Here is a 25093-nt window from a genome sequence, read left to right as displayed (position 1 = left end):
CCTTAGATATTCTCTGTGACTCCTTGATGCCTTTCATCATATTGAGCACAGTGCAACCATGTAAATATAGTAAGCACTTATTAGATGGTGGACCGGATTTCCTTCTATCTCCCTAACTTACGGATCCTTGGGATTAGGTATGGGTGTCAGAACTAGTTGCAGAAAACCACAATAATGAGAGCTTGTCTGTTCATCAGGGCCTGTAAGAATCAGAGAACATAAGACTCTCTTGCCCTATGACAAAACTGCATTTGGGGACTTATGATGTACAGAGATGTATTAGTACAACAACAGTAGCACAATACCTTTGAAATTAAGTTGGTATTAATTTGTTTAAGTTATTTATTGTAATCTCCAGGGCATCCACCAAGAAAATAACTAAACAATATATAGTATAATAAACAACAAGGTAATTAGAAAGGTACACTAAAGCGGTGTCTTTGTGGCTTAGTCAGTTGATATCTGACTTCAGCTCAGTCATGATCTCATGGTTCATGGGTTCAAGCCCCACATCGGGCTCTGTGCTGACAGCTCAGAGCCCGGAGCCTGCTTCAGATTTTGTCTCTCTCTCTCTCTCTCTGTCTGCCCCTTCCCAACTCATTCTATGTCTCTCTCTCTCTCAAAAAATGAGTGTTTAAAAAAATTTTAAAAAGTGTACTAAAAATATTTAACACAAAAAGGACTTTATGAAAGAATAAAAGAAAAAAATTTATAAGACATATAGAAAGCATATGGTAAAATAGCAAGTGTAAACATCTTTTAAGTATTACATTAAATGTAACTGGATTGAAAACTCTAATCAAAAGACAGAGTTACAGAATGAATAAAAAAACATTATTCAACTATATGCTATCTAGAAGAGATACGCTTTACATTTGGGGGGGTATGATAAGGGAACGTAAGGCAAGCTGAAGGCAAAGCACAAGCTAACAATAACCCTGCTCCCCGAGAGTGGGATATGTGTGACATTCTTCAGGCACTCCTGGCAGCCCAAGAGCAAAGGAAAGAAAAAAAAAATGGTTAACTGATAGTGATCATAGTCATGCAGGACATGAGTCTCCACCAGTTTACAAATGTCTTAGTAATTTACAAGAAAAACGCAATATTATCAATAGCCTAATCTCCAGAAACCTATAGACTCAGTTTCCTGGAGCCCCAACATTATCCTCCCCTCTGGAGTGCTGTGGGGAACAAAGGCAAGAAGGAAATGGTAGGTAAAATTAAATTTCTTTATAATCCGTAGCCCACTGACAAATACTTGAGGAAAATGTAGAGTATAACATTTCTCCAGGAACTCCCTATTGTCTTAATGTTAATGCCTTACTAGAGGAAAACAACTTAGTTTGACAATAGCCAGGCCTCTGGTATCTTATGAGTTCTCCTTAGTATATGAAATTCCTTTCGGAGGCCTCCCTTTTGCCTTTACCTCCCTCAACTCCATAGTATATAATCAGTCACTCTTCACACCCCCAGTGCAGCTCTTCCTGCCCATGAGTCCTGTCCCTATGCTTTAATAAATCAACTTTTTGCACCAAAAAAAAAATACACTTTAAATTCAAATGCACAAATGGGTTGAAAGTCAAGGGATGTGAAAAGATATACTGTACAAACAACAACCAGAAGAAAGGACTGACAATACTAGATATAATTGATTTTAACAAAAATTGTTACTACAGACAAGGAATGACATTTTATGGTGATAAAAGGGTTAATACATCAAAAAGACAGATAATTATAAATACATATGCATGTAACAATGAAGCCCCCAATTCACAAAACAAAAGCTGACAAATCAAAGGGAGGAATAGAAGGGCGCCTGGGTGGCTCAGTCAGTTAAGCATCCAACTCTCAATATTGGTTCAGGTCATGATCTTGCAGTCATGAGAATGAGCCCTGCATCAGGCTCTATGCTGAGCATGAAGTCTACTTAGGATTCGCTGTCTGCCTCTCTCTCTCAAAATAAACTTTTTTTTTAAAGGGAGGCATAAATAATGGATCAATAACAGTAGACCATTTTCAATAATAAGCAGAACCAAGAACTATGCAGACCAAAAAGTAAATTGAAGACTTGAACAAAACCAAAAACCAACTAAATCTAAGAGACATTTATGGAACATTCCACCTAACTATAGCAAAATTCAAAGTCTTATCAAGTACACATGGAATATTCCCCAAGATAGATCATATGTTAGGTCACAAATCAAGCTTCAATAAATTTAAAAGGACGAAAATAATACGAAGTGTGTTAGCTGATCACAAATTCTAATTACATTAAAAATCAATAACAGATGAAGAGCGCCTGGGTGGCTCAGTTGCTTAAGCATCTGACTTCAACTCAGGTCATGATCTTGCAGTCTGTGAGTTTGAGCGCCACATCAGGCTCTGTGCTCACAGCTCAGAGCCTGGAGCCTGCTTCAGATTCTGTGTCTCCTCTCTCTGCCCCTCCTCCACTCATGCTCTGTCTCTCAAAAATGAATAAATATTAAAAAAAATCAATAACTGATGAAAAATTTAGAAATTTGGAAAACAACATGCTCCTAAATAATCAGTGGGTCAAAGAATAAATTACATTGACTATTCCAAAATACTTTGAGATGAATGAAAAACAAAAACAGAATTTAAAAACTTTTGGGATGCAGTTAAAATAGTGCTTACAGGGAAATCCATAGCTGTAAGTGCCTATTGTGAAAGAAAAAAGGCCTCAAATCAATAACTGAACTAGAAAAAGAAGAGCAAACTAAATCCAACAAATAGCAGGAAAGAAATGAGAAGATTTAAGTTGGAATAAATGAAATAGAAAATTAAAAAAAATAGAGGAAATCAACAAGACCCAGTTATTCTTTGAAAAGTTCAAGAAAATTCACAAAACTCTAAGAACATTGACCGACAAAAAGAAAGGTTCAAATAAATACAATCAGTGATGAAAGAGGAGACATCACTACCAACCTATAGAAATAAAAAATATTGTAGGGAATACTGTGAATAATTGTATGCCAACAAATTAGATAACCTTGGTGAAATAGACAAATTCTCATAAAGATATAAATTTCCAAAATTTACTTAGAAGTAATAGAAAATTAGAATAGACCTATAACAAGTGAAGAGATTAAATTAATAATTTTCAATCTTCCTGTAAAATAAAGGCCAGGCCCAAATAATTTCACTAGTGGGTTCTATCAAATGTTTTCAGAATTTATACCCATCCTTCAGAAACTCTTCCAAAAAATGTAAGATGAAGGAACACTTCCCAACTATTTCACCAAGGCTACTATTACCCTCATATGAGAACCAAAGACAGATATCACAGGAAAACTACAGACCACTATCCCTGAAAAATATCAGTCCCTAAGTCCTCATCAAAACACTAGCAAAATGAATCCAGCAACATGTATAAAGGATTATATACCATGACTAAGTGGCATTTATCCTGGGAATGCAAGGTTCTTTTAACAGCTGAAAATCAGTTAATGTAATAACAATATCAATAGAATAAAGGGCTTTTTTGAAAAAAAAGTATTTATTTAGCTGATTGTTACACAAAATCAAATACTCTTATGTTAAGACATTCAAAAAACTTAAAATGAAAGGGAATGTCCTCAATCTGATAATTGTATCTATCAAAACACACATAACATCATATTTAATGTTGAAAGGGTGATTACTTTCCCCTTAAGATCAGAGCAAGACAAGTTTGACTGTTCTTTCCATTTATATTCAACAGTGTAATGGTGTCCAGCTGGGACAATCAGGCAAGAAAAAGAAACAAAGTCATTCAGATTGAAAAGAAAGAAAAAAAATCTCTATTTGCAAAAGACATCATCTTGTTCGTAGAAATTCCTGGGAAATCCACAAAGAACTATCCAAATTAACAAATGAGTTCAGTGTGGTTGCAAGATATAAAATTAATATACAAAAATCAATTATAATTCTGTATGCTAACAATGACCAATCCAAGAATAGAGTTAAGAAAATAATTTCATTTACAATAACATCAAATAAGTAGAACACTTGAAAATAAATTTAGCAAAAGAAGTATAAGACTTGTACACTGAAAAGTACAAAATATCATTGAAATAAATTAAAGAAGATATAAATAAATGGAAAGACATCCCATGTTCATGGATTTTTAAGATGGAAATATTCCCCAATTTTGCTGATCCTAAAATTCATATGGAAATGCAAAGGACTCCAATTAGCCAAAGCAATCTCAAAAAAGAACAAAGTTGGAAGACTCACACTTTCTCCTTTCAAAACTTAATAGAATGCTACAGTAATCAAGATAGTCTGGTATTGGCATAGGAGAGACGTACAGTTCAATGTTATGAAATTGAGAGTCCAGAGGGGCGCCTGGGTGGCGCAGTCGGTTGAGCGTCCGACTTCAGCCAGGTCACGATCTCGCGGTCCGGGAGTTCGAGCCCCGCATCAGGCTCTGGGCTGATGGCTCGGAGCCTGGAGCCTGTTTCCGATTCTGTGTCTCCCTCTCTCTCTGCCCCTCCCCCGTTCAAGCTCTGTCTCTCTCTGTCCCAAAAATAAATAAACGTTGAAAAAAAAAAAATTAAAAAAAAAAAATTGAGAGTCCAGAAATAATTTACGGTAATTTACGGTTAATTGATTTTAACCCCGGTGCTATGAAAATTCAATGAGAAAAATTAGTCTTTTCAACAAGCCATGCTTAGAAAACTGAATATCTACACAAAAAGAATCAATTTGGATCCCTATCTCACATTACATAAAAATTTTAACTCAATATTATTTATAGCCCTAAATGTAAGAGGTGAAACTATACAAATCTTAGAATAAAACATACGAGTAAATATACAAGTAAATATTCATGACTTTAGGCTAGGCAATGATTTCTTAGAAATGACACCAAAAGTACAAAGGACAAAAAACCCCCAAAACCCAAAATTGGACTTCATTAAAATTAAGAATGTTTGTGCTTCAAAGGAAATCATCAAGAAAATGAAAAGACAATCCACAGAATGAGATAAAATATTTTCAATTCATATCTATGATTAGGGACTCAAACCAGAATATATAAAGAATAATTTAGCAATAAAGTCAAATAACTCAATTTAAAAATAGGCAAAAGATTTGAGCAGTTATTTCTCCAAAGAAGATATACAAAGTGGCCAATAAGCACATGTAAAGTTGTTCACCATTATTAGTCATTAGTGAAATACAAATCAAAACCACAATGAGATATCACTTCACACCCACTAGAAAAAAAAAATTAAAAACCAGCAAGTGTTGGTGAGGATATATGGAGGAATTTGAACCCTTGTACGTTGCTAGTGGATAATAAAATGGCACAGACACTTTGGAGAACAGTCTGTCAGTTACTCAAAATACTAAGCACAGATTTTCATTTGATCCAGCACTTCTAATCATAGGTATATATCCAAGAGAAATGAAAGTATTATATCTACACAAAGACGTGTACACAAATGTTCTTAGCAGCATTATTCATGATAGGTAAAAACTAGACACAACCCAAATGTCCATCAACTGAGTGGGCACTCAGTGTTGGCAATAAGTGAGTAGATAAATAAAATGTGGTATGTAGATACAAAGGAATATAATTTGGAAACAAAAAGGAATGAAATACTGATATATGCTATAACACAGATGGACCTTAAAAACTAAATGCTAAATGAAAGAAGCCAGACCAAAAAAAAAAAAAAAAAAAAAAAAAAAAAAAAAAAAAAAAGGCTACATATTGTATCACTTCTTTTATATGAAATGTCCAGAACAGAAAAACACATAGAAATACAAAGTAGATTAGTATTTACATCAGGGGCTAAGAGGAGGCAGAAATACAGAGTGATTGGTAATGGTATAGGGTTCCTTCTTGGGTCAATCAAAATGTTCTAAAAGTAGATCCTGGTAAGATTTCACAACTTTTTGAATATATTGAAAATCATCAAATTGTACATTTTGAAAGGGAAAATTTTATGATTTGTGCATTATGTTTCAATAAAAATGTTATTTAAAAAATCCTGTGATGAACAGCCTTGTAAATGTCACTATATGCACAGATGAGAGGGGTTTTTTTGAAGGATATATCCCAGGAATGCACTAATTTAATTAGAGATTGTGAACATCAGCATTTTGACAAATATCCCCCCAAATTTTTCCTATCAAGTTGTAAGTAAGTTGTAAAAGTAAGAATAAAATTATCCATTGTCCAATACTTCCAAACACTGGACTGCAATTTATTAATTGAAATTTTAATTTTGCCTATTTAATAAATGAAATATGCCATCTTATTTGGATGTCTTTGTTTTTAAAGTTTGAACATCTTTTCCTATATTTATTGAACATTTTAATTCCTTCTCTTCAAATTGCCTGTTTGCATCTTTTCTGCATTTTTCTATTGCTTGTCATAAGCCAGGCAGTGTGTTTTGCACTGGGGACACAAAGATAGATATGACATGTAAAATAGCTCACAATCCACCAGGGAAGGTCTATTTACAAACAGCAGCATATAAATAGTACTCTGTGATGGAGTGATTCAAGAGCATGAGTTCTGGGGTAACTTGGTTTAAATTCTGGATCTTCCATTTAATATGACCTTATGGCAAGTTATTTAACCCTCAGTTTACACACTTATAAAATGGGAGAGTCCCCTTTTCATGTTGCCCTGAGAATTCAATGAGATAATGCATGGAAAGTTCTTGGAATAATGCCTGAACATAGTGGGCACTCAGTAAGTGTTGGCAAGTATTTTTATTGTTAGAGTACAGAGTGCTACAACAGTGTTACAAGGTGCCATTAGAACCCAAAGGAGAGATTATTTCAGTCAGAGGGATATCTGGGGAACGTTTCATGAAATTTCTGGAGGAAGGGAAGGGTATTCAGACAAAGGGAATACTTTTTGTTTTAATTAAAGTGTGTATTTTCCCAATGTTTCAATTTTGAAGAGTGTGGCTATTTTTAAAACATAGGTGTAAGTTCTTCTACAGTCTTCCCATCAAGAGATGGAATACATGACCGCAGCTCTTGAATCTGGGGAATGTGATCACTTGGATCAAAAATGTATGTTGAAAATGATGCCATATGACTTTTGCGGCTGGGCCATAAAAGGCCACGTGACTGCCTGCCTTGTTCACCGGAACACTTGCTCTTAAAGTCCTGATCTGCCATTAAGAAGTTCAACTACTCGCAAGCTTCCATGTTATGAGGAAGCCCAAGCAAATTTGGCAGCTTTGTGCAGACCTTAGGTTGACAATCTTGGCTGGGCCAAGTCTTCAAGTCACCGTATTTTGGGTGCTAAATATATAAATGAGGAAGCTTTGAATGATTCCAGACTCCAGCCATGCTAGGCATTCTTCAACCACCAAGTCTTCTCAACTAAATTCCTATGTGGACCATCCACAGGTGATCCCCTGTGCCTTGCCTGAATTTCTGATCCTAATCCCATGAACATAAGAAAATGGTTGTCATTTTGTACTATTAAGTTTTAGGTTGGTTTGTCACCCAGAAACGGAGAACAAGCAACAAATACCTGGCTAAAAAAAAAAAAAAATTGTTCCCTTAGTTTTCAGGACTGTGCAAACTTGAAACTCTACAGTATTAGCTCTATTAATTGGTGATACTAGCCTGGAACAGCTCAGTTAGAGTCCTTCAAGCAACCTTCCTGGAACAGTGGGAAGGGGTCTTGGGGCCAGAGCAGCAGATACTGGATGAACCTCAAGGGCACAGCAAACTTGTCTAGGAGTCTGGTGTGTGAATGAAAATCTTTTAGAACACTGCAGCTTTTGTGATTTAGTTCCTGTTCATTAAAAATCACATTCTTCCGGGCAAATTAAACATTAATATTTCATGTGCATTTTCCAGGCTCAGTGGTTCTTGAATGGTGTTTTCCACTTAACTCCACTGATATACTCAAGGTAATGTTAAGATTTGACTTCAAAAGTGAGGGTGGGTGGAGGATGGAAAAGGAAAGAAAATATAAGTGTGCTGACCTTTTGATTTCCAAAGACTTGTGCCTCTCTTGACTGTCAAGTGGTATGAACTTGGATTTTTATCTCCTGTTGTGGAGAGCAGGATGAATCTGAGAATTTTTAACACTAGAAAGGACTTGGGGGTAATCAAGCACCCGTGAGCATCCAAGGGACATTATTCTGGTTTTGTTTTACTGATTTTCAGGAATTAAATTTGAATGGAGGCAAAAGGAAAATTCTTTCTCACAATGGAATTCCAACTAATAGATGTAGAAGTAATGATGGAAATTGGTTACCACCTTTTAGGAAACACTGTAGTAATAATCGTGGCTGGCAAGCATCACCAACAGATACTAAACTTAGTGGGTGAAATATAATGATAAATAAAGCGAAATAATACTTTTATAGTAGAGAAACCTAACAGGCACCATCCATCCTAAACAAATGATCAAGTTAGCCTCACTCAAGGTGAAATGTCTCAAAATCAGGTGCCTCATGACATGATGTACCAGGAAGGAGACAACATTGCAGATCCTGGATTGGATCCCAGATCAGTGAAGAGGACATTCGTGGGGAAAATTTGAAAAAGTCCATAGATCAATTAGTAATATTATATCAATTATTTTCTTGACTTTGATAATTGCGCTATGGTTATGTAGGATGTTAACCTAAGGAAAGCCAGATAAAAGGTATGTGGTAACCCTGTGAGCTACGTTTTTTTTTTTTTTTTTTTTGTTTCGAGCTACGTTTTTTAAGTAATCTTTTTGTATGTGGTAAAATGTACATAATATAAAATTTATCCATTTTATCTATTTTTAGGTGTACAATTTCAGTGGCATTAAGTGCATTCACATTATTATGTAGCCATCACCACTGTCCATCTCCAGAACATTTTCCATCAAAACTGAAACTCTTTATTAAACAATAACTCCTCATTCTCTCCTCCCTGCAGCCTCTGACTACCAACATTTTGCTTTCTGTCTCTATGGACTTCGACTACTCTAGGCACCTCATATAAGTGGACTCGTGCAGTTTTTGTCTTTTGGTAACTAGCTTATTTCACTCCGCACAGTATCTTCCAGGTTCACCGATGTGTAGCATGTCTCAGAAATTGATCCTTTTTAAGGCTGGATAGGTCCTAAATGTATATTGTATATATTGATGAACACTTGGGTTGCTTCTACCTTTTGGCTAGTGTGAATAATGCTGCTGTGAACATGGGTGTACCTGTGTTATTTGTTAAAAAAAATTTTTTTTTAAGTTTAAAGTAATATCCAAATTGAAATTGTTAAAAATGTAAAAATGTTTTTAAAATTAAATTCGAGGGGCGCCTGGGTGGCCCAGCTGGTGAAGCGTCTGACTTCGGCTCAGGTCTTGATCTCATGGTTCATGAGTTTAAGCCAGGCCTCGGGCTCTGTGCTGACAGCTCGGAGCCTGGGGCCTGCTTCAGAGTCTGTGTCTCCCTCTGTCTCTCTGCCCTTCCCCTGCTTGTGCTTGCTGTCTCTCGCTCTCAAAAGTAAATAAATAAACATTTAAATAAATAAATAAATAAATAAATAAATAAATAAATAAATAAAATTAGAATGTTCCTTAGGAGAAACCGTCAAGCTGGAGGCCCCACCACTTCCTATTGTCACATGGAAGGTCACTTCAATGGTTATGTTACCTGAAGGCCGTTGGGTTGCACCCCTGGCTTGGTCTAATTGCTTTATGTTATAAAATGGTAAAGATTATAATTCGGGGAGGGGCAGGGCTCTTCCAGTTGAGAAGGAGTCACCGGCAGAAATCCCAGGTCTCCTGTCAATCAGCACCCTTCACATCACATTGCTTCCACCACAGCCTCGGTCTATGCCCAGCCACCTTTGCAGCCGGGGCTCTACATCCAACAGACTGCAGCTGGAGTTCTTAACAAAGACAAGGGCGACTGAAGGACAAGGAAGCTGGTGCGTGACATCCCCTCTGCGATGTCCTCGCAACCCACGACTTGAGATTCTCTGATGAGAGGCACTGTCTTGGCTCTGTTAGAAATGGAGCTAACTGGTATCATGGAGCTGAAACTGGAAAGTAGCAAGAAACAGGTAAATGGATCGCAGACCTAGCAGAAGATTAGTCTGCAGCCATTTGTTATTTTTTGGCATCCTCTTGCCTCTTGTCTTTGGACTGTGCAGCCCACATCTGCTGGCCTCTGAGCACCTGAGGAGGGCTGTCTGAGATCATTATGCAAGTAGGAAGGCACCACAAGCAGAGAAAGACAGATGCTGGGTAACTTACAGTAGTACAAGGTTGCTGCCTACACAGACCTCGATGATGTAATGCTCATGCATTCCTCAGTTTTTAAAGTAGAATGCTAATCTCTTTTAGGTTTATTTATTTATTGGGGGGGGGGGGCGTGCAAAGGAAGGAGAGAAAGGGAATCCCAAGCAGGTTCCGCACCGTCAGCAAGGAGCCCAATGCGGGGCTCAAATCCACTAACCATGAAATCATGACCTGAGCAGAAATCAAGAGTTGGTGGCTTAGCCGACTGAGCCACCCAGGCGCCCCAAGTAGAATGCTAATCTTAAAATAGAAAAGACATATTAAAAACAGTCTTAGGTCCCTAAACACTCACCTGAGTGTCCCAGTAAGAGATGTCTAATATACGTCAACATTTGGTATATTTTCAAATGTTTTATTAATTAAAAAAATTTTTTTTCAGTGTTTATTTATTTTTGAGAGAAAGAGAACATGAGTGCAGGAGGGGAAGACAGGGATGGAGCCACAGAATCCAAAGCAGGCTCCGGGCTGTCAGCACAGAGCCAGACACAGGGCTCAAACCCACTAACTGTGAGATTATGACCTGAGCTGAAGTCAGACACTCAACCGACTGAGCCACCCAGGTGCCCCATGTTTTCTTTATTTAAACACCTACACACCCTTCTTTTATACCATCACCTTTTTTTTTTCTTAAGACAAAATATGTTTGGTTCTGAAGGAAGGAGAAAAACAAGTGAAAGAAGAATTCACAGCAAATTGTCAGCTTGAAGTTTCAGGCTGGGTGATGGTATAATAATGTTGCTAGCTCAGACTTGCAGTGTTTTTAGAAATTCTCATTATGCTGCAAAATTTTATGGAAACCAGCAACACTTCCTATTGCCTTTATTCCTTACCTCTTGCTTCCTTTTCCTCCTGATAACCATTGCTCCAAGCTATAGCTCTTCTCCAAACCCACACACTCCTGTCCCTTAATGGGAGGGAACCTCTGAGAACTGCAGCCAATTATGAACCAATAAAAAGGTGTGTTAAATCCTCACAGAGCCCACCGCCTGCTTTCCTTCGGACCAGGGTTTTTTCCACTTAAGCAATTCCTGGATGCTCCAGAAGGTCTGTGAGCCTGGCTTCCACCCCAAATTTTGTGCTGCTATGCATTTGCTTACTTTTTAGGAGACCCCACAGCTTCTTACCAATTCACAGATGGGTCCAGAGTCCCCATACAGTTAGGCCTCTCTGGTTTAGACCCATCATGTTCTTTGCATTTGTCCATTGTGCTAATTTTCATGATGCTCAGTCAGCTAAGTTGGAAGTCCAGTTTGGTAGAATTGGATGGCATTCCACATATAAAGATTTTTTATAATTTTATTATCAAAAGGAGCTGCTGTCAAGGGATTTAAGGAGAAGGGATGCCTGGGTGGCTCAGTCGTTAAGCATCCCACTCTTGCTTTCGGCTCAGGTCATGATCTCATGGTTTGTGAGTTCAAGACTGGCTTCGGGCTCTGCAGCTGGAAGCATGGAGTCTGCTTGGGATTCTCTCTGTCTCTCTCTGCCCCTCCCCTGCTCACACTGTCTCTGGCTTTCTCAAAATAAATAAATAAACTTTAAAAAGAAAAAAGAGGTTTCAAGAAAAAAAAAACCCAGAAAACAAAACAATACATCAAGGACTGAAACCAGCCCAGCTGATAATTGCTCTTCAGTTTCACTTTGGCCCTGCGTTTTACAGTCAGATCTAGGCTCTGCATTACACTGACATTTCCTGAGACCATTCTTAATTTCCCTGGATCTCATGCAATCTCTTATGGATGAGAGACTGCAGTCTGTAATAAGGTTGGGAGACAAAGAGAACTGAGGGAGTCCCAGGCTCTGCCCTACAGATACTTACAGGCTGGCGAGGAAATGTACAAGCAGGAAAATTGTACTTGTGTAATGGACAGAAACATGACAGTATAGAAAAAAAGGAGAATAGAAAGAGAGGTTGTGGCTGTTAAGTAGGCAGGAGACAGTAAGAAGAAGAGAGGAGAGGGGAAGGGACAGGCTGACAATTTTTGTGAGAGAGGCAGGGTAAGTTGGTGTGGATTTAGATAGCATTAAAAGGCCTTTCTTTGCATCCTAAATTGTGTGTGTGTGTGTGTGTGTGTGTGTGTGTGTGTTGAAGCTTGGTCTCATGAAAGTGCAGTTATCTCTAGGAGGCTAACTCCCTAAGCCATGACTGGCTAAATGCCTCCATTGAGATTTGCTGATGGGATGGTGGTTTCTCGGGCCAGAAAGGAAGAGAGTAGGACTAAAAGAGGCAGAAAAGAGGATGCCAAAGGCCTGGGTATACCTGTATTGCAATCATGCCCCAGCCTGAACCACCTCTTGTATATAGGTTCTAAATGTTCACCCCTACTGACTTGTACATCTTTCTCTCAACCAAAGTTCCTCCTCTTCAAAGTCTGGACCCAGGATCACACTTCTAAGCTATTTGAATTCTCTCACTTCTTCCTGTTTTACTTTGGAAAGAGAGATGGACAAGAAATGGGTCTGGAGAACAACTGGTAAAAATCACCTCTTTTCCTGCAAAAGACTCTTCCTTTGTCTTATGCCTCCCCAGGACCACTATTAGCTGCCTCTGCTGTCAGGCTCTCGGGTGATTCACAAAGAAGCTCAAAGAACATGATCAGTAGCTGAGGACTAGGGAGACAGGCAAACCCGCAGAGGGAGGCTGTCACTCCAATGCTGAGGAGCCCCAGTATTGGAGGAAACTTCTCAGTCACTCAGGGTTCAGTCATGTATGACCATGATAATGTGTGCTACAAAGTACCACAAATCTTGGTAGCTTTAAACAGCAACCACAGTTGCTCACAGTTTCCTGGGTAAACAGTTTAGGCTCATTGAGTGTTTGTTCAGGTCTTGATTGGGCTACTTCATGCATGTGTGGTCAGTTGTAGTTTATGTAGTTGGTTCTGCTTCAGAGTGTTGACTGGCTGTGAGCGGGGACACCTCAGGTCTCCTCTACATGGTCTCTCATCCTCCAACAGCCATGTCCAGGCTTGTTCTCATGGATGATGCAGGGTTCCAAAATTAAATACAACAGTGCAAAAGACCAAATGGGAATGTGTAAGGCCTCTTGAGTTGCAGGCTTGGAACTGGCCCACAGCACTTTGACCATATTCTTTTGGCCAAAGCAAGGCAGAGGCTAGCCCAGAATAGAGAGGACTGCCAAAGTTCCAGGGCAAATAAAGGAAGGTCAATAATTGGGCCATGAATGGAATCAATGTATCACAATCAGAACATACCAGGAAGTCCACCCTAAAGATGAATCGGGGACCAGTTGATGCCTTGGGACATCCAGTTGCCATCTCTTCCCAGAAGGCAAGGCATGGATATCACCATTTTTGGATCTGCTAGATGGGACAGTTGATGCACAAAGGGAGTCAGCATGAGGCCACAAACCAGGATGTTGCCAGTTTCCAGCAGAAAATGGCTAAATCCATTTGCAAATTTGCCTTGCCAGGCCCTTCAAAAAAATCATCCCATTTACTGATTGAAGCAGTCCTGCAAGGTGGGTGTTATTATTTCCATTTTAAGTATGAGGAGACAGAGATGCAGAGAAGTTCATTTGGACCCAGGTCTGGCTGACTTTGAAGCCAGTGCTCTTCTTCTATTTTTCACTCTCCCTCAAATTTCTTCCCTACCCTGAACTTGTCTTTCTCTGAGTCAGTCAGAGGATGGGCCCTGCACGTTACTGACACCTGCCCAGAGACCATTACTGGTTTCCCTGGATTGAGTGCAAGGTAAGCGAAGGAAGGGAGAAGGACATAGTTCGGCATGATTTTTTTCAATTAAAAAAATAAAAAAGTGTGTTTAACCTAATACACAAATTAAATATGAATTCCCATCATGAAATAGAAAACTTTTTTTTAAAGCAGACTTTTATATCAGCTATAAAGTCATAGCTGCCATCCAGAGCAAGGGTAAGAATAGTTTGATTGACAGCTCAAGATGATGAGGGAACAAACCATATTCCTCAGGTTCACACTGGGCTATACCCCCTCCATGGGTTGGGCAGGGACCAACCAACTTCCGCAGTACAGAGAGGAGGTGCCTTTTATCCAGATATTTTCTGGAGAACACCTCCATTTACTAGCCTGTCTCTTAAACCAGGAAGCCTGAAGGATTTTTGATCCATACTTTTGAGATTAGGCCTTTACATTTTCATTTTTGCACTTGTGGCTTGCCATCAAAGGCTGGTAGTGACTAATTACTCTAAGTGCTCTGATCATTTGTCTCATTTTTTCTCATTGTCAGACAACTGAATATCCTTAGTCAATCCCAGGAGAGCAATTCCGACCCATAGCCAAGGGGATCATGCATGCTGCACAGTAAGGAAATGCTTCTTCCTTATGGGAAGATTCATACACAGGCTGGTTTTGTATGAAATGTTAGGGATCAGAAGAATCTTAAGCCTTAAAAACTTGAACTACCGACACAGTGCCTAAAGTTTCATCTTTCAAAATTATCCTGGTATGCCAAAAAGAACGTTCTCTCTGGAGACAGACTTGGGAACAACTGCAGGCTCCATATGGACAATCTTTGTATTGCTTACAAGTACCTGGTATAGAGCATGTGCTTCATAAATATCTATTGAATGAATGAAAAAATTGGGAAGTTCTAGACTGAATTTGGGAGGAGTCACTAATAGCTGTGTGCCTCAGTGTAGATGGCTATCTTTCAGTATGGCATTCTTTGGGCATTAGTAAGACATTTAATGCTGTGGGAGACAAGCAGGAAATATAAATATGTGAGTCAGGTATAGGACAATAGGGAGAGGTGAGGCTTGTGGCAAATTAGAGAGTACATGCCTTCCTTATGACAAAAAGATTGAAAGAACTATGTTGGGCAAAGAAAACTTAATTTGTGAGTCAATGAGTAATGCATATTGCACCTTCTAGCTCTGAACAGTCTAGAACTCTAATAAGTGCTTGGCAAAAGGCACATCTTAAGAGGGATTTTGAACTCCTAGAAACTCATGAGATTGAACCAGGGTAGAAATACCCTCAGTTCTTTTAGCATTAAAAAAAATCTATTTGATCACAGACATGACTGAGACTATCTGTTATTTTTGTCCATAGTTGGGCCCAAGTACTCTGCAGCAGTTGTGGAAGACAAGACAGATTAATTACTACCAAACATCAGCTCTGGGGTTGATTACAACAGAGAAGAAGGGGTGAAAGAAAAGTAGTAACCTGAGCTGGTGTCTTCACAAGCAAGTTGTTTCCTTTTTCTTTGAAATCTGGAATAATCCAGAAGAAAGCTAGATTTGGCCAAGCCAATAGCAAATGTGATTTCTTAATGAAGTTCACTGGTGCCATATTAAATTCCACATCGATAAGAGGGCTGGAGAAAGGGGATTCATTTGGAATTGTATTCAAAGGGATACATTTGTTGGTTTGTGTATATGAGAGCAGTGATATCAAGACTAAGTTAAATGTTGAAATATCAGTGTTGGTCTCACTGGAATAAAGTTGCAGAAAGAATGGAAAAGCTTGTGAAGGAAGAAAGGGACTTTGCAGGGAAGAAAGCTGATTGCACTTTCAAAGAGTAAATAGCTCTAAAAATGATGTCGCGTTTGTCTTCATTGCAGCAGAAAGATTTTCACAATATATTGCTTTTGTAGAAACAAAACAGTGTGTGCCAACTAAGGTTACTGCTTGAGGAGATGTTCAGCTAATATTCACCTAAGTGTTAATAACAGATGGCAAAACTTGGAATGATTTAATTTTTTTGGTTTACCTCTTTATTATTTTCTACAGTGAGCTTTGTAAACTCTTAAATTTTGACATATACAATAAAGATAACTTCATTTTGTAAAATAAAAGCCAGTGTGCTTCATAGTATCTCAGCATTTTCACAGTGGAAATGGCCTGATAGAGTACCTAGCACTATGTCTCACTTTGCAGAGGTTAGGACACCTTAGCTGACACCGGAGTTCTTCTTGGGGAGGCAGAGGTCTTTATCTGAGAGAGTCTTGTGATGGTTGGTAGAGTCCTAAGGTGATGGGTGCCTAGAGAACAAAAAGATCTGTTCTTCCTGAGAAGAATCTGTTTTCACCCATGAGAGGAAGGAATTATAAGCAGACCAAGGGACAGAAAAAAGAAAGGGGAGAGAAGTCAGTAAGAGATGTGAAGCTGGCATGACATTGGGCAAAGGGGCCACTGCTTGAGCGCCAGTGGTGAGGTGACCAAAAGTTGTCTTTATGCCTGCCTGATGCTTACTTTACAGTTGTTTGTATTTTGCAACATAAATCCCCTCTCTGCATCCCTGACATCTTCAGTAAAATACATTATAGTTACAAATGCCTTGGGTGAGTGGTGAGTTAGGTAGGTGTGGGGAAATCAAGATGGTGGCTGACTTTCACACCTGTTAGCCTAGTAAAGAATAGAGATTGCAGGTGTGGGATGAGGACATCAGCTATTAACTTAGAAGTTTTATTGGGAGCAGAAAACAGGATCCAGAAGTGAAACAAGGATCCAGATTTCACCCTTAGAATTTACAGGAATGTTGAGAAGGGCTTAGGACTTCTAAACGTACATAATTCAGGAGTGGGGGAGGGGTTTGAGTGAATCTTATTTAGATCTCAAGGTACAGGGCATTTTCAGTTGACATCTGGATTATATACATAAGAAAAGTGAGGTTCAGAAAGTTAAATAGCTTGGTCAAGGTCATACTGCTCTATGGTGGCAGAAGTTGGATGAAACCTCATGGCTATTGAGAAAGTGGAAATTTTCTCAGTTTCATAGAGGGAGAGAGACTTGAATGATAGTTTTGAGCCAATATACCCTTTTTGGGATAATTTATTTTCAAAACAATTTCTTTTTTTCTTTTTTTTTTTTTAAAAGAAGTAGACTTTATTCTTCCATTGAGGAAGGGTAATTGTTTTTTCCTAGATAAAAGTACAGGTTTAAAATGTTTCTAATGGATTAATATCAATGAAGGAGATCCAACCACAAAGTAATTCATACTATCTGCTATTCTTCACTGTATAACCATACATTCAAATAAAGCAAAAACCAATTGCAAAGAAAAAAAACATTTTAAATAACTTAGGATGCTTTTTGAGTATAATTATTAAAGTTGATGACTTTACAGAACCAACTGATTAGGGTTGAAATAATTTCAAACTCACAGAAAAATTTCAAGAATAGGGCAAAGAATGTTCATAGAACCTCTATCCAGAGTCTCCAGTCACTAACATTTTACTGCACTTTCTTGATCATGTTTTCTATGTATACATATTAATTTTGTTGAATTTTCTGAGTGTAATTTGTAGATGGCATTTGTTTCCTAAGGACAAGACAGTATAAGTATTATAATAAGAAAACCTACTTTGATATAATATTATTTTCTCACTTGCAGACATCAAGACGTCACTAATATTCACCAATTGTCTTAATAATATTATTTATGGCTTTTAAAAAGTCTGACCAAGGTCAATCCAGGATCACATGTTGCATGTAGTTTTCATCTCTCTTTTAATCTGGAAGAGTTTCTTAGTTTGTCTGTCTTTGTCTTTCATGACCTTAATACTTTTGAAGAGTACAAGCCAGTTATTTTGTAGAGTTCCATTCAATTGGGAATTGTCCAATGTTTTCTTACCATTAGATTGAAGTTATGTTTTTTGCCAGGGATATCACACACATCATGGTGTATGGTCTTGATACAATGTACAGTCTTTTAAATGCAACTACGTTAAGTTAAGATTAACCATTCTGATATCTCCCAACTAATAGTGAATTTACAGACTGAGCTCAAGACACATTTGTGGGCACATTCAATGCTACTTGCTCACAGACTTCTGAGCATTCAAGTGTGAGGATACTGAGTAACTTAAAAGCAAAACCTATGCTAACAATGAGAAAGTACACTTTGAAATAAAAACAATACCATTTACATTAGCATAAATTCAAAAATGAATTTATATTTATTAGATATAAATCTAACAAATCAGGTGCAAGATATATTTGAGGGAAACTATAAAACTCTGATCAATGGTATCAAAGAAATAAATGGAGAGATATTCCATGTTCATGGATAGCAAGACTTCATATTGTTAAGATGTAACTTCTTCCCAACCTCATCTATGGATTCAATTCAACCCCAATCAAAATCTTAGTAAATTGGTCTGTGGACATTGACAAATTGATTCCAAAGGTTATACGTAGAGACAAAAGACCTAGAATTGGCAACACAGTATCGAAGGACAGGAACAAAGTTGGAGGACTGACACTGCCTGATTTCAAAATTTACTGTAAAGCTATACTAATTGAGGCAGTACAGTCTTGGTGAAAGCATAGAATAATTGATCAAGAAAACAGAATAGAGAGCCCAGAAATAGGCCTGCATAGATATAGTCAACTGACCTTCGACAGAGGAGCAAAGGTAATAAATGGAATAAAGATAGTTTCTTTAACAACTGATGCTGGAACAACTGGACATCCACATGCAAAAACAACAACAAAAAAATCCAGGCACAGACTTTACACCCTTTACAAAAATTAACTCCAAATGGATCATAGACCTAAATATGAAACACAAAACTATAAAACTCCTAGAAGATAGCACAGGAGAAAACCTAGATGACCTTGGGTATGTGATACATTTTTACATACCACACCAATGACACAATCTATGAAAGAAATAATCGATAAGATGGGCTTCTTTAAAAATAAAAACTTGTGCTCTCTGAAGGACAATATTAAGAGAATTAGAAGACAAGCCACAGACTGGGAGAAAATATTTGCAAGAGACACATAAAGGACCATTATCCAAAATAAACAAGGAACTGTTAAAACTGAACAGTCAGAAAACAAACAACCCAGTTAAAAAAAATGGCCAAAGATTTTAACAGACACCTCACCAATGAATACATACAAGTGGCAAATAAGCAGATGAAGACAGTCTATATTATACACCATGGGAAATTGCAGGGACACCTGGGTGGTTCAGTCGGTTAAGCATCCAACTCTTGATTTCAGCTCAGGTCATGATCTCATGGTTCATGGGTTCGAGGCCAACGTTGGGCTCTGTTTTGACAGGGTGGAGTTTGCTTGGGATTCTCTTTATCCTTCTCTCCCTGCCCCTTCCCTGCTCTCTCTTCCTCTCTCAAAATAAACAAATAAACCCAAAGGAGTTGAAAACTCATGTTTACACAAAAAGCTGCCCATGGATGTTTACATCAGCTTCATTCATAATTGCTAATACCTGGAAGCAACCAAGAGGTCCTTCAGTAAGTGGATGGATAAACTGGTATATCTAGATAATGGAATATCATTCAGTGCTAAAAACAAAGCAAAACAAAACAAAACACGAGGCTATCAAGCCATGAAAAGACATGGAGGAAACTTAAATACGTATTACTAAGTGAAAGAAGCTGATCTGAAAAGGCTACATTTTATATGATTCCAATTCTCTGGTATTCTTAAAAGGGCAAAACTGAAGGCAATAAAAAAGATTAGTGTTTTCCAGGGGTGGAGGGAAAGAGAGATGAACAGCAAGAACAGATGATTTGGAGGGCAGTCAATAGTTTGCATTATATTATAATGATGGATATTTGTCATTATACTTTTTCCAAACTCAGAATTTACAACACAAAGAGAGTTGTGTCAGTAAGGCAAACTGAATTTGGGGTGATTATGGTGTGTGAATGTAGGTTCATCTTTGGTTAAAAATGTACCCTTCTAGTGAGTGATGCTGATAATGGGGAAGGAGATGTATGTGGGGGAGTGGGAAGGGGTATATAAGAAATCCCTGTATATTTAAATTTTGTTGGAAACTTAAAACTGCTTCAAAAAAGATAGCTTTGAAAAATATATACAGCCTATTTCAGTGGATTCTGATTGCTATAATTACCCAACCAGGGAGCAACATGTTGGGAATGGAATATAAAATATGTGGCTTTTATTTTTTATTTTTAATTACTGCTTTTATTTATTTTCATCATTCTTTTCCTGTTAATCTTGGAAAGCATGGTTGGGCAGTGAAAAACATAGGGATAAGGAGTTGGACATTTTGAATAAACACAATGCCTCCAAAACTGTAAAAGAATATAATTGAAAGGATTCAGTAAGAAGCTATTCCATTCTCAGCAGAGAGGCATATGGACACACAGAAAGTGATATGCTATCTCATAAAAATCAATCAATGAGAAACAGTGCAAGACCATTTCATACAGAAGGCAAACAAGCCACATTATTTAGATGAATAAAGTAAATATGATTTCCATAGAGGAGTAGAAGTCTTGACAGCTTCTTTGAACAGATGCCACTCATGCAGCAGAGAAGCCTAATTGTTTGTATGTGCCTTCAGCTTCTCTGTCAACAGGAGGAAGCCTGTGGAGTGAGGATGTCATTTCCTTGCATAACCAGATGTGACAGAGGATATTATTCAGCCTCAGCTTATCTGGGCATGTTATAAGGTTAGCCTGGTCTGAGAAAGTCCGTTGTGTAGAACCAGAGCTTTCCACACCCCAACTTACAAAATGGGTATTCATTAAAGCTGAATGGAGTCATCAGATCAGGTGAAGTCTAACAAACTGGAGTAGAGAACTTATAACATGCTTTCCTTTGCACATAAATCTACGTGTGTCAGTCACCTTTCTGTCTGTAGAATCCATGCCTTTCAATGTGCTTATCTCTGTAGGACTCACTAAAAACCTGTTGATAAAATATGAATTGCATGGATGGATGTTCCTTTGGAATTAGATATTTCCAAGGGAGGAATTAGCTATTTGAAGGGAGACTAGCAGAGAGAGTGGAGTCACTGACCTCAAGTCACAGCACTCAGGACACCTTGTCCATTCCTAAGCCACTCCTGAGCATTTGTCTCCATGGACAACATTCAGCTCTCTTCTGTGATTCTGGGAGCCACTCTTGCCTACAACCAGGAGCTCAACAATGTGAAACAGCTTGCATTGTACATGGTTGTTTTCTATATTGTAGGACTGAATGAACAGTCCAAAGTGGGATTCAAGCTATGATTCACTACCAAAAACTAAACAACTAATTTATATCAAGTTTATGACAACCAGGTAGTGAGATAGATAGAGGGTACCTGATTCTCTGCCTCACTCACTGTTTCCTTCTACCCTCGGGCAAAATTTCCAAACACTATTTCAGAAATGAAAATTTAAGAACATACATTATTCCTTTAGAGGAGCTGGGAATAATCTACCTGTCAGATCCACTGGGATGACAGTGATATACTACTGTCCTGGCTTTTCTTTTTAGCTCCTAAGTTAGAAGGTCTGTTTTAGATTCATGCATTCATATGTTGGGAGAGGAAGTAGGATGCATTTAATCATTTTGTTCTTAGCTGGAATAAATTTCACAGATGGAACTGGCTGCCTCTACCAGCCATTTATTGTGGCTCCAAAGACAATAATTAAGCCATTCGTATCCTTGATGTCATCAGCCAGTGGCAATGGGATCAAAGACATGTAACCTGACTCCCAGTAGCATCATCTGTTAAAGGGGATGATGCTACCAGCTTCCAAAACATGACTGATTCCATAGGACAAAGGAACCAGGCTGGGAAACCTGGGCCCCTCCAACTCACTATTAGCTGAACTTGTCATCCTAGGCTTTCCTGTTACACTTTCCAAGTATCCTTCAACGCCCCCTTCTACAAAATGACAACATCCAAAATCCTCTGCATGGCTTGGGTGACCCCTCATAAACTGACCCCAGTCCACTTCTTTGGCTTCTCGGTCTCTCTCCACATTTAGCCAGACACAACCACTTGCATTCCCTCCAGAATCCTGGTGTGTTCCTTTGCACACGTCATGGGATCCTCTATAAACCCTCTTTCCTTTTGGCCTGTTGAAATTATGAGTCTCAATGCAAATTCACATCAACCTGACACTGTCTGCCCTGGGAAGACTCCCTTTCTGCTGACAGTCATTGCCTCATGGGTACTGTATCATAAATCTACCACAAAACATATTGCCAGTACTCTTGTTGTTTACAAAGAGCACTGTATTCTTCTGATTTCTTTAAATCAGAACCTATATTCTATCTAACTGATGGCCTCTGTGCGTCAGATGGTGTCGATGCCCTGCCTTCATTCCCGTGGCCTACCCGGGACACCGCCTGTAGACAGTACCTATACATGACAGAGTCTTTGTGCATTTTTGCCTCTGGAAGCATGTTTGGTCTTCTTGGGGAAAGCAAAAGTGCCAGCAATTTGATGGCTCGGGTGCAACCCTCAGCAAAGAAGGAATGGCAGCTGGTGGTTAAATTTCCCAGCTTTCTCAGTCTTTGATGGGATAACTCAGAGATGTCATCACTCGCAGAAGGTCTAGAATGTTGCAATAATGGTCTGCATTTTGTTTCTGCCTCTCTGGATCAATTCCATGGTTAGTTGTCTCCGCACTGACTGAGTTTGGCCATGTGCACTTGTTTTGGCCGATGGGACTTAGTAAATGTGACACAAGCAAAGATTTGTTCCCAAATCCATGTCTCAGTGTCTGACATCATACTTGCTTATTGAATGTACTAAGTACATGATTGTTGAATGAACTGAATATTTTTCTGCTTCTATACTATCCCCTGGTATGACTGTGGCTCCTGTTAGTTTCTTTGTCCATTCGTTTCAAACTCCTGTAATTTTCCCTTGGTCCTTTCCTCTTTTCCAGTTAATGGCCAGGAAGGTTTGTTTTGGCTTCAGCTGCTGGGTCTAAATTTAGGTTAATGTCAAGCCTCAGTGAAGACACAACTCTACAAAGTTCTCTTTGGCACTGATTCTGCCCTCCCTCCCCCACAACATGGTACCACTTCTGGACTTCGAGATCGACAATGGCTTGTCTCCCATCCTTCTTCCCATGTCTTAGGCTCTGCAAGGTCTCTCTTGGTCTCCCATTCTTGGCTGACAGTCCCAAGAAATAGAATCAGCAGGAACTGACTAGAATAGACCCTTGGATGCCAACTACCTTCTTGTGTCTGAATTTCCATCACCTTGGAAGGGAACTGATAGCCTCCTGATGAAACTGATTTTTTCCCCTTCACAGAAGTAGAGAGCAAGCTAAGGGCAAGGAAGGATAGAATTTGTGGATTACCTTATTTTCTGTCTTAGGTTTCTTTATATCCCATCAAGTCACAACATTTTAGGCCATCAATGGTAATTAATTAATTGAAGCCATTTAACACAAGCACAAATTAGGATCTTCATGTAACCTTTCCTAGCATGCTTGGTCTTCCTGATTGCAGCATTACATAACACATCAGTCTGTCATTTCGTGAGCATCCGATGATAATGTAAGCTTTTAGATTTTCTTCCTCATCATTTATTTTTTTTATTTTTTTTTCAACGTTTATTTATTTTTGGGACAGAGAGAGACAGAGCATGAACGGGGGAGGGGCAGAGAGAGAGGGAGACGCAGAGTCGGAAACAGGCTCCAGGCTCCGAGCCATCAGCCCAGAGCCTGACGCGGGGCTCGAACTCACGGACCTCGAGATCGTGACCTGGCTGAAGTCGGACGCTTAACCGACTGCGCCACCCAGGCGCCCCACTCATCACTTATTTTTATATTTATTGAGTGCTTACTAAATGTACAGTGCTGTATTAATCACTAAGGGGGCAGTCAAAGAAACATCAATTCTTGTTCTGTATTTCACCTAGTGTAAATCCAATAGGTTGTGGCTGGTGCAGAATCCTTGCATCTACAAGCCGCTTTGTTTGGAAAACTGGTCTTTATACAACTTTTACAAGTAAAGTGGTGAAAAGCAAGCCAGGGGGCTCTGCAGTGAAGTGGAGTGGTCAGATCCAGTTGGTGCGTGTGGCTAATTACTCATAGGAATCTCATGCAGTTGGGGTCTCAGTCTCATCCAATGTGAAAGGCGGATACAACGGTTCTCTGGTCTCTGAATCTCAGCCAATAAACGACAGGGTTCAAATGCTCATTACTAGTAGTGAAGAACATAAACATCATGCTTTATTTCCTTTTCCTCCTGTGTAAAATGAGAGGTTAAACTAATGACTTTCTATGATTCCTTCCTGTAATTCCATCACTGTAGTTATTACTTGTAAAAATTTAAATGACTCCAGATAAACCACTTAGAATAATTAGGCTAACATATCACAAGTTTTTGGTGGGATAGCAATTTCCAAGCGGTCTGACAAGTGTTTAGAAACTATTATTTACAAACACCATTAAAATGACATATATTTAAATCACCTCAATGCTTTTCCTCTTTCCCCTCCCTTACACTTCTTGAAGAAATTGTCTTGATACCTCAACTTCATCATATTTACTGCTACCCTTCACAATGTGGCTTCCTTCCTATAGCAGACGTGATCACTTTTCTGCTCGGATCCCTTTGGGCCTTAGCATTTAGGGCAGGCCAGCTCTGAATTTCTTCACCTGAGTTTTCTCTAGTTGGCCAAATTCTGCTCTTCTGAACATGTGCCAGGTCAAAGTACTGGAGACTTAATGCCACCCAGGAGTAATTAGCAATCCTGAATCGATGTGTGATTGCAACTGGCACATAAATACCCCAGCTCCTTCACAGCTCAGGCAGGATACCTCTGGGGCACGTGTTCTACACCAGCTCTCCAGAGTTTCCTGGTGGGACTGAGCCCCCAGTTATCCACAATGACAACTTGCTTTCCCTTTCCTGTTTCACTCCCCCCACTCCCCTACCAGTATTTTGTAGGTCCATTCCTTAAATAAACAACTTTCATTTAAATTCTTATCCCTTAATCCTGGAAACCCAAACTAACATATGTGTCCTCTTCCAATGTGCTAAGGTGGCACCTCCAATTTCAACAAGGACTTCATCTCTAAAACCAGTGGCCTTGGTTGCCCCATTCTTTCTTTCTTAACCCTCACCTACTTTCCTTTCACAGTCCTCAATTCTCCT

General features: G+C 38.9%; 1 protein-coding gene across 2 annotated transcripts in view; it reads right to left on the bottom strand.

Moving 5' to 3' along the window:
• PCSK2 (proprotein convertase subtilisin/kexin type 2) overlaps positions 1 to 25093 on the bottom strand; it is a 272641-nt gene that overhangs the window by 234538 nt on the left and 13010 nt on the right. The gene's annotated exons all lie outside the window — the stretch shown is intronic.

This window comes from Prionailurus viverrinus, chromosome A3 (genome assembly GCF_022837055.1).
Source record: "Prionailurus viverrinus isolate Anna chromosome A3, UM_Priviv_1.0, whole genome shotgun sequence".
Lineage (NCBI taxonomy): Eukaryota > Metazoa > Chordata > Mammalia > Carnivora > Felidae > Prionailurus > Prionailurus viverrinus.
The sequence above is the reverse complement of the archived record's forward strand: the minus strand, read 5'-3'. Positions and strand labels throughout refer to the sequence as shown.